The 7,971-nt window shown below is 35.5% G+C and overlaps 1 pseudogene across 1 annotated transcript; it reads right to left on the bottom strand.

Moving 5' to 3' along the window:
* Positions 1–6,386: 6,386 nt before the first annotated feature.
* On the bottom strand, positions 6,387–6,734 carry LOC309830274 (large ribosomal subunit protein eL30-like; annotated as a pseudogene). Its single transcript has one exon. The product of its transcript is annotated as a large ribosomal subunit protein eL30-like (transcript).
* Between the last annotated feature and the right edge of the window lie 1,237 nt (positions 6,735–7,971).

The following is a 7,971-nucleotide window of genomic DNA, read 5'->3' on the forward strand; positions in this document are numbered from 1 at the left end:
TAACCTTATGGGAGTTCCCTTGTATGGTATTTGTCATGTTTCCCTTGCTGCTTTCAATAATTTTTCTTTGTCTTTAATTTTTGCCAGTTGGATTACTATGTGTCTTGGCATGTTTCTCCTTGGGTTTATCCTGTATGGGACTCTGCGCTTCCTGGAGTTGGGTGGCTATTTCCTTTCCCGTGTTAGGGAAGTTTTCGACTATAATCTCTTCAAATATTTTCTCTGGTCCTTTCTGTCTCTCTTCTCCTTCTGGCGTCCCTATAATGCAAATGTTGCTGCATTTAATGTTGTTCCAGTGGTCTCTTAGGCTGTCTTCATTTCTTTTCATTCTTTTATCTTTATTCTGTTCCACAGCAGTGAATCCCACCATTCTGTCTTCCAGGTTACTTATCCATTCTTCTGCCTCAGTTATTCTGCTATTGATTCCTTCTGGTGTAGTTTTCATTTCAGTTATTGTATTGTTCATCTCTGTTTGTTTGTTCTTTAATTCTTCTAGGTCTTTGTTAAACATTTCTTGCATCTTCTCGATCTTTGCCTCCATTCTTTTTCCGAGTTCCTGGATCATCTTCACTCTCATTTTTCTGAATTCTTTTTCTGTAAGGTTGCCTATCTCCACTTCATGTAGTTGTTTTTCTGTGGTTTTATCTTGTTCCTTCATCTGGTACATAGCCGCCTGCCTTTTCATCATGTGTGTCTTTCTGTGAACGTTATTTCTTACTTCTTAATAGTAGACATGGCATGCAAATCTGCCAAGGTTTCTTCAAGGTGAGGCTCTATTAGCTGTTGAAAGGCAAGGAAATCCTTCTATCTCTAATTTGATTTTTACATAATGTTTTGGCATTTGACTATTCAGTTAAACTCTCCTTTCTTCCCTAGCTCTAAAGAGGTAGATTTTACACTTCAGAAATAAAGTTTAAGGCTCCAAATGTCAAAGGTGAACAAGTGTATCAAAGTAACTGCATTAATTTCTGTTACTTACATATTCACATCTAAGGAAGAAAATGTCATAACCTAGTTTATAAATATGAACAACCTTTTAAATTAAAGATAAATCATCTTTGCATCTGTACTTAAAAGTCAACAACACCATAGGTGAGCATCTGACCATAATTTGTTCATCAATAATTTATTAGTTTTCAGTATTACTGGCTCAGTCCCTTGAGCACTTGGAAATAAGGGAAATGAGATTGCTTGTTCAGAATCAAGAATTTAGGTCCACATCAGGAGGACATGAAAAGTTATTTTAAAGAGGAAAAATGCCTTTTAGATTTGCAAAATTTGGCTATAATCAGACTAAAGATATTAATCTAGTGAAAAGACTGTAAGTCAGATGGGAGTTGACCAGGTGTGAAAGCATATAAAAGGAAGCTTGCAAAGGCACACCACAGCATGGAAGAGAAAAGCACCAAAAAGCAGTAACATGAATAAAATATTTTAAGTGTATGTATAATTAATGAATAAAAAAAACTATGCTTATAAAGTCTAAAAATTTTAATCATGTACCAAAGTAAAAATCATAGAATCATAAATATTTACATTTGAGAAGAACTCAAGGGGCATATGGCCTACCTTCTCCTCAATAATCCTCTTTCAGAAACATCCAAGAACACCTTCAGTTTTTGTTCTCTGCCCAGCAAGCTGCCCTCTCCCCTTTGGACTGAAGATGTCAATGTGCCCGTCGATTCTGTCAGTTCATTTCTGACCCACCGTAAAAGTAGCACACATAAAACCAACATTTATTCACTAGTTAGATGAGTTGTTTCCTAAAATAAATGGCAGAAATGGTTCATGTAAACAGAGTTAAAAGTAGGGATTATTTTCAGACACTCTGCTGGAGTTTTGGATTTGGGTGGCCTCTGGGGGAGAAGGGTGTATTCTCTTGATTTTCCCATTGCTCCTTTCCCCAGGCTATGTAGTGGTGGCAGGAACTTTAGACTGAGTGCAGGAAGGCACTGGCCTTGAGAAGAGTAAAGTACCCATCACACTAGAGGTTATATTAGCCTACTCATCACTGGTTTGCCATCAACTCTATGAGGAGCATGATACTACTTGTTTTTCATAACCATGTCATGTAATTTTCACAGCATGCCTTCAAGGTAGTTGTATTAGCAGCCAGCCATGGAGATATTAAGAACCTTGTCCGTGATCATTGTTTAGAGTTTATATTTGAACACAGGGCTACCCGGCTGCAAATGTCAGGGGAGACACTAGCTGCCATGACAACATTCTCTTAGTCTCCTTTCACCAATGCCTGGCTCTCCTCTCATTGCCCACCTGCATGGCTCCGCCCACAATCTCTTAGTTCTTTTCCTCTTATAAGGCTTATTACAGTTCATATTATTTTTTTAAAATCACGCATTTATTATATATATACTACTGAAAAACTTGAAAATACAGATAAATAACAACAAAAAAGAATACCCAAAACAAAACAAAAATTGCTTAAACTGTAGTGCTACTACCCAGAGATAGCCATTGTTAACCATTGCTGTACTGATACAACTTTAGGTTGCTTCTGTTTTTCTGAACACATTCGTAAATAGCATCATATTATAATACTGCTCTATATCCTGCATTTTATTATCATTTTTCCATTTCTGTAAGTAGACATGTTCATCACTATGTGTGTCTGGGTTTTTGAAACTGTTATATTAATTGAACTTTGCATCAAGTGTCTCAGTTCACTACTTTTAAAAATTATTTGTTTCTGAGTATAATATATTTTTAGTATTAAAAAAACTGTAGTAATTATATCATGTAGCAACTGAAAGCCTCCCTTGTGGTTTGGTTAGTGTACATACAATTCTTTATTTGATTTCCTTCAAAGTAGTTTTTTTTTAAAAATGAATTTATTTATTTTTTACTACGTTGTGTCTTCGTTGCTGCACACGGGCTTTCTCTAGTTGCCGTTGTGGTGCGCGGGCTTCGCATTGTGGTGGCTCCTCTTGCTGCAGAGCACGGGTTCTAGGTGCGTGGGCTTCAGTAGTTGTGGCTTGCGGGCTCTATAGTGCAGGCTCAGTAGTTGTGGCTCATGGGCTTAGTTGCTCTGTGGCATGTGGGATCTTCCTGGACCAGGACTTGAACCCATGTCCCCTGCATTGGCAGGTGGATTCTTAACCACTGCACCACCAGGGAAGTCCCTCAAAGTAGTTTTGATATTGGTGGATGTTTCTCTTTGAAGATTTCTTTATGTCAACAGATACTCCAGTAATCTGAGAGATTTGGGTATGTATACAAGGATAGAAAAAGTGTGCCTTGGTACTTATATATTTTAATTAGGGGAAAAATTCTTATTTATTTTGTAAACAAATAGAGATTGTGGTTGAAAAAAATAATGTTTTCTTAGTGTACATTTATCCAAAGTTAATTGGTGAATTTATTAAAAATTAAAGTCTTTTAACCAAATGTAAATTAAAATTCTCAGTTTTTATTGTCTCTTTAAAATTACTCATCATACAATACTTTCAGCCTCTTAAAAATATTAACTAATAGTACTATTTCAAATATTTTATAAACCAAGCACTGCTCTAGAACACTGCTGGTGAAATATACAGCTCTACATTTGGAAGTTAAATGTATTAGAGAAATATAATGTGAGCCACGATACAAGCCACATAAGTACTTAAAACAGTAGAAACAGTTAAAGCAAACAAACAAAAAAACCAAAACCAGATGACAATCATTAATCTTAATAGTATATTTTATATATGACCCAATATATCCAAAACATTATTATGTCAATACTTAGTCAAATAAAAAGTTTTACATCCTTTTATTTGATTGTAAGATGTTTTACATTCTTTTTTTTGTATTGTCTTCTAAATCTAGTATATATTTTGCATTTGCAGCACATTTTACTTTGTACTTAGACACATTTTGAGTGCCCAATAGCTACATATAGCTAGTGTCCATTATATTGAAAGGCACAGCCCTAGACATCAACAACTGTTGATGTAATAATAATTAGCTATATAGATTTAAGACTAAAGTACAAATTCTGAATCCAAACTTTAAACAATCTAGATAAAAACAGTGATTTGCCACGTATTTTTCTTGGGTATGCATTTATGAGGCAATTGGCTCTGGTTAGAAATCCAAGCTAAGTTCAAGCAAAAAGTTAACTAATTAATCTCAATGCAAAATTAGCCTGGAGCACCAATTACTGATTATGCCATGACAAGTACATAGTATATATCTCATATGTTGTTCTGTGATTGATTGGGATTATAAGACGTTGGTCTTTTAGCATTATGCTCTGACTCACCCAGCTGGTCTTGGATATATTTCCAACAGGACACTGAAAAACTGGTAGATTGATAATTATTTGTATGAGATGACCATTTTTTGTTAGGAAACCAGAGTTTGGTGATATCTATAGAAAGATATGGGGCTTAGGACAGAAGACATGGAGAATATGCCAATATCCAGATTTCATTTAATCTGTATTCCATTACAGTAAACAGAGGATTGGGAATTTTTGTTCAAGGAGATTGGAGAAGTAAGCACTCTGCTTTATTAGAGGACACCTTATAATTTAATGGATAGGATTTGTAATTCTGTTACTGCTTATCTATACAAAGGATAGAATATTTCTTTGGGTAAATTGGAGTGCTTTTAATTCATCTTTGTATCCTCTTTAGATAACATATTTGGAAATGAGTGAAAAACAGTAGTAATTAATGTTAATAATATATAGCTATCTCCTTTCTTAAAAAATAAAATAATGAACACAAATCTCACATATTAAAAAAGTGACCTTTTAACAATAAAAACAGAAGAAAGAAAACACACACACACACTCACACACACTCATACACAGGGAAGAGTAAGGAACATGAGAATAATACTCCAAAATATTCATTCCCTAAAAAACATATTCTGCAAAGAGAAGAGAAAATCTGAATTCAGTTGAGAACTATTTTTAATCAGACTGTGTGAAAAGTAAATGATTTGATAGTAAGTCCACAGATGAGCCAGACTAAATTGGTTGACTTAATCAGTCCTTTACTACCTGTAAATGATAAGTTCTTTTTTCAAACAGCTGAAATATTTAATTGAAAAATATTCATAATGAATGCTTTATTGCACCCCTTCTTAACTCCAGCAATCCTTTCAGAGTTTTGAGGTTACAGAATCAAATTATTAAAATCATGTTTCCTGTTTGACGAAACTGAAATGGTAAAGCACCGACATTAATGAGAGCATTTTCCTTAGCATAGAAGTTCAGCCGTATTTATTTACTATTTACCATACAGTTTCTCAATAAGAAGCATTTCTCACCTTATTTATTAGCTCATTAAGAAAAATATGGTTTGATTTTTATCCTGCATACATAAAGATTGCTTCTCCTACTTACTTCAGATGATGAAAAAAGATGTCTCCTGGCTGGATGAAGGTGATGAATCTCTCGTTTATGTTTTATAGTTATAGCTTTATGATTAGAGAAAGAAAAAGAAGTAGGGAAATACACAAAACACTAGATCTTGAAGAGCTCAAAGGGAAAACAACAGAACACTTCAAAGCCAGGAATAGAAAAATTTTAGAGCAAAATGCTAAAACAGATTATAAGGAATTTAGAAACTAATATGAATATTTAGAAATTAAACAGTACTTTTCTTGTGATGGTAAGGAAAGTTATATTTAACAGGTTTTCATTCTCTCTTTTTATTCTTCCTCTACTCTGTGATCTACATGACTACACATACCCACAGCTTGCAAAAATCTTTTATGAATAGTTCTGTCAAAATAGGTTACTTCAAGTTGAACAAAATAAAAATCTTAAATTTGAATGCACAGTAAGAAATCATTTCCAGAATTGTGTTCTGTGGAACAACACTACCACTAAAAACCCAGGAGAAAAAGGCCTCTGTGGTCAAAGTTTGGGGAATGCTATATATATTTCTCTTCTGCAGATTTACAATGGACTTTTTCATATTAAGGTTCTGATAAATCCTGTAGTAAAGACTTTGTATAGCCTAATATTTTTCAAATTTATTTAAACAGGAAGGCTGTTTAAAATCTAGCATCTTGTGGAACAAATGTTTAAGAGAAAAAATATTTGGGGAAATGCTACTGTAGATCCATAGTATTTACTTTGGTTGCAGCTCCAAGGTAAATTTTGAGTATTATCAAATTCATAAAACCCAGAAATTAAGAAACTAAGAAACAGATGTTTGGGGATTAGCTAGGCTAGCAAGGTAACTTGCTTATCAAAACCAACATCACAGCCCATGAGATATAAATTTATGCTAGATGCTTTCATTACAAGATCTTTGTTTCTCCAGATGTTTATGTCTCAGAAGAGCCATATGGTAGTAATGCCTTTTTTTTTTTTAATTTTTAAAACAAGCTCTGGCCAATTTCATTAAAGAAAAATTGTGCACGATTTACTTTTCACCAGTCTGTTCTCGCATGCCTCTAATAATATCAGAATCACCTGGATCAATGATAGCCAGTGTGCATACTCTGTAGTATTTTCAACACACTGTGCCCAATTCAATATTATTGCCACTGTAGTGACGGACACCAGTTTTGGCCAACATGGCATAATACTCTATTTCAGATTTCCTCAAGGCTGGCCAGTTGTTGGCAAGGATGACCTGTTTCGCTTTGCCGTGTCCGATCATTTTCAGAGTCTGCTTGTACCCCAGCACGTACTTTCCACTTTTCGTAACCAGTTAGAGCCCAGAGTTGATCGACTCCAGTGACTTCTCCATCTTCTTTGTGGCCACCATCTTCCTGCCTTAGTTGTGGGATGCCCCCAACCAAGAGCAGCCACCAAGATGGCCGGAGAGTGAGAAAGGGGTAGTAATGTCTTTATTCTCATTATAGTTGAATAAATCATGGAAATTTTGTGATCACTGATAAGTAGTTGGAACTGCAAATAATAAGTCTATGATAGCCAAGGATTAGAGATGCAGCATAGTCACTTAATAGCTGTGTGACCTAGCTGTTTACCATCTCTGTCGCTAAGTTTTCACATCCATGAGTTGGGGTAATAGTAGTTCCTACCATGTAGAGTTTTATAAAAATTAAATGAGTTAGTACTTGTTAAAGTTCTTAGAACAGTAGTTTGATAAGTGCTATTTAAGGATTGCAAAATGAAACATAAAATACTTTCTTCATCAGTCTTATGCCTGAACATGGATGTCACAGATATGGATTTGTAAACTGTGGGCAGCAGTTTTGTGTCCCCATGAGTGGTAGGAAAATGGAAAGGAAGAGAAAGAGAAACAGGAAGGCTACCCAGTGCATCAAATGCATCAACTGCTCCACTTCCACACATTTGAGAAAATTTTTATTTTTTTGTCATTTGTGGGGTTTGGTTTGTTTGTTTAAATGTGGTCTTAAGACCAGCATCAGAAACTAAAGTTTAACAGACACTTCCAGTGGTTCTCAAACATACTGGAGTTTAAGAACCTCTACAAAAAAAACAACATAAAGAGTTCAGGTAAATAACGTATTGGTTGACATTCAGGAGCAGAAAGAGGAAAAAATACTATGTGTTGGCATCTCCACATGGTCCCCACGAGCTGCCTGTGTCCCTGATGGTTTTACACTTGTGATTTTAAGACGTTATGGTCTTTTGATAAACTGATCTTTTCTTAAATTAAAAAAAAAGAACCTCTACCAGACACAGTTCAAAGTCTATAACTGTGCAGGGCTTCTTATGGTTGGCCTCGTCTAGTCTGCTCAGGTTCACACCGTCAGTTTGCCCAAGTAACACAAATCTGAAAACCGATGGCTTAACTAAAACTACTTAAGGCATTTCCCTCTGATGGTGGGAGAGAAGTCTGTGATAGACTGTGTAGGGTCCACAGAGCTGTTCTCTCCTATCTCGGGGCTGCAGGCTCCTTGCATCTTTCTGCTCAATCATCCTCAGCACTTGCTTGTTACCTTGTGGTGATGTGGCGTTGTCCTTCCTCTGGGCATCATGTTTACATTCCAGGCAGGGAGAACAGGAAGGGAAAA

Source organism: Grampus griseus (assembly GCF_964374135.1).
Source record: "Grampus griseus genome assembly, chromosome: 11".
Taxonomy (NCBI): Eukaryota; Metazoa; Chordata; class Mammalia; order Artiodactyla; family Delphinidae; genus Grampus; species Grampus griseus.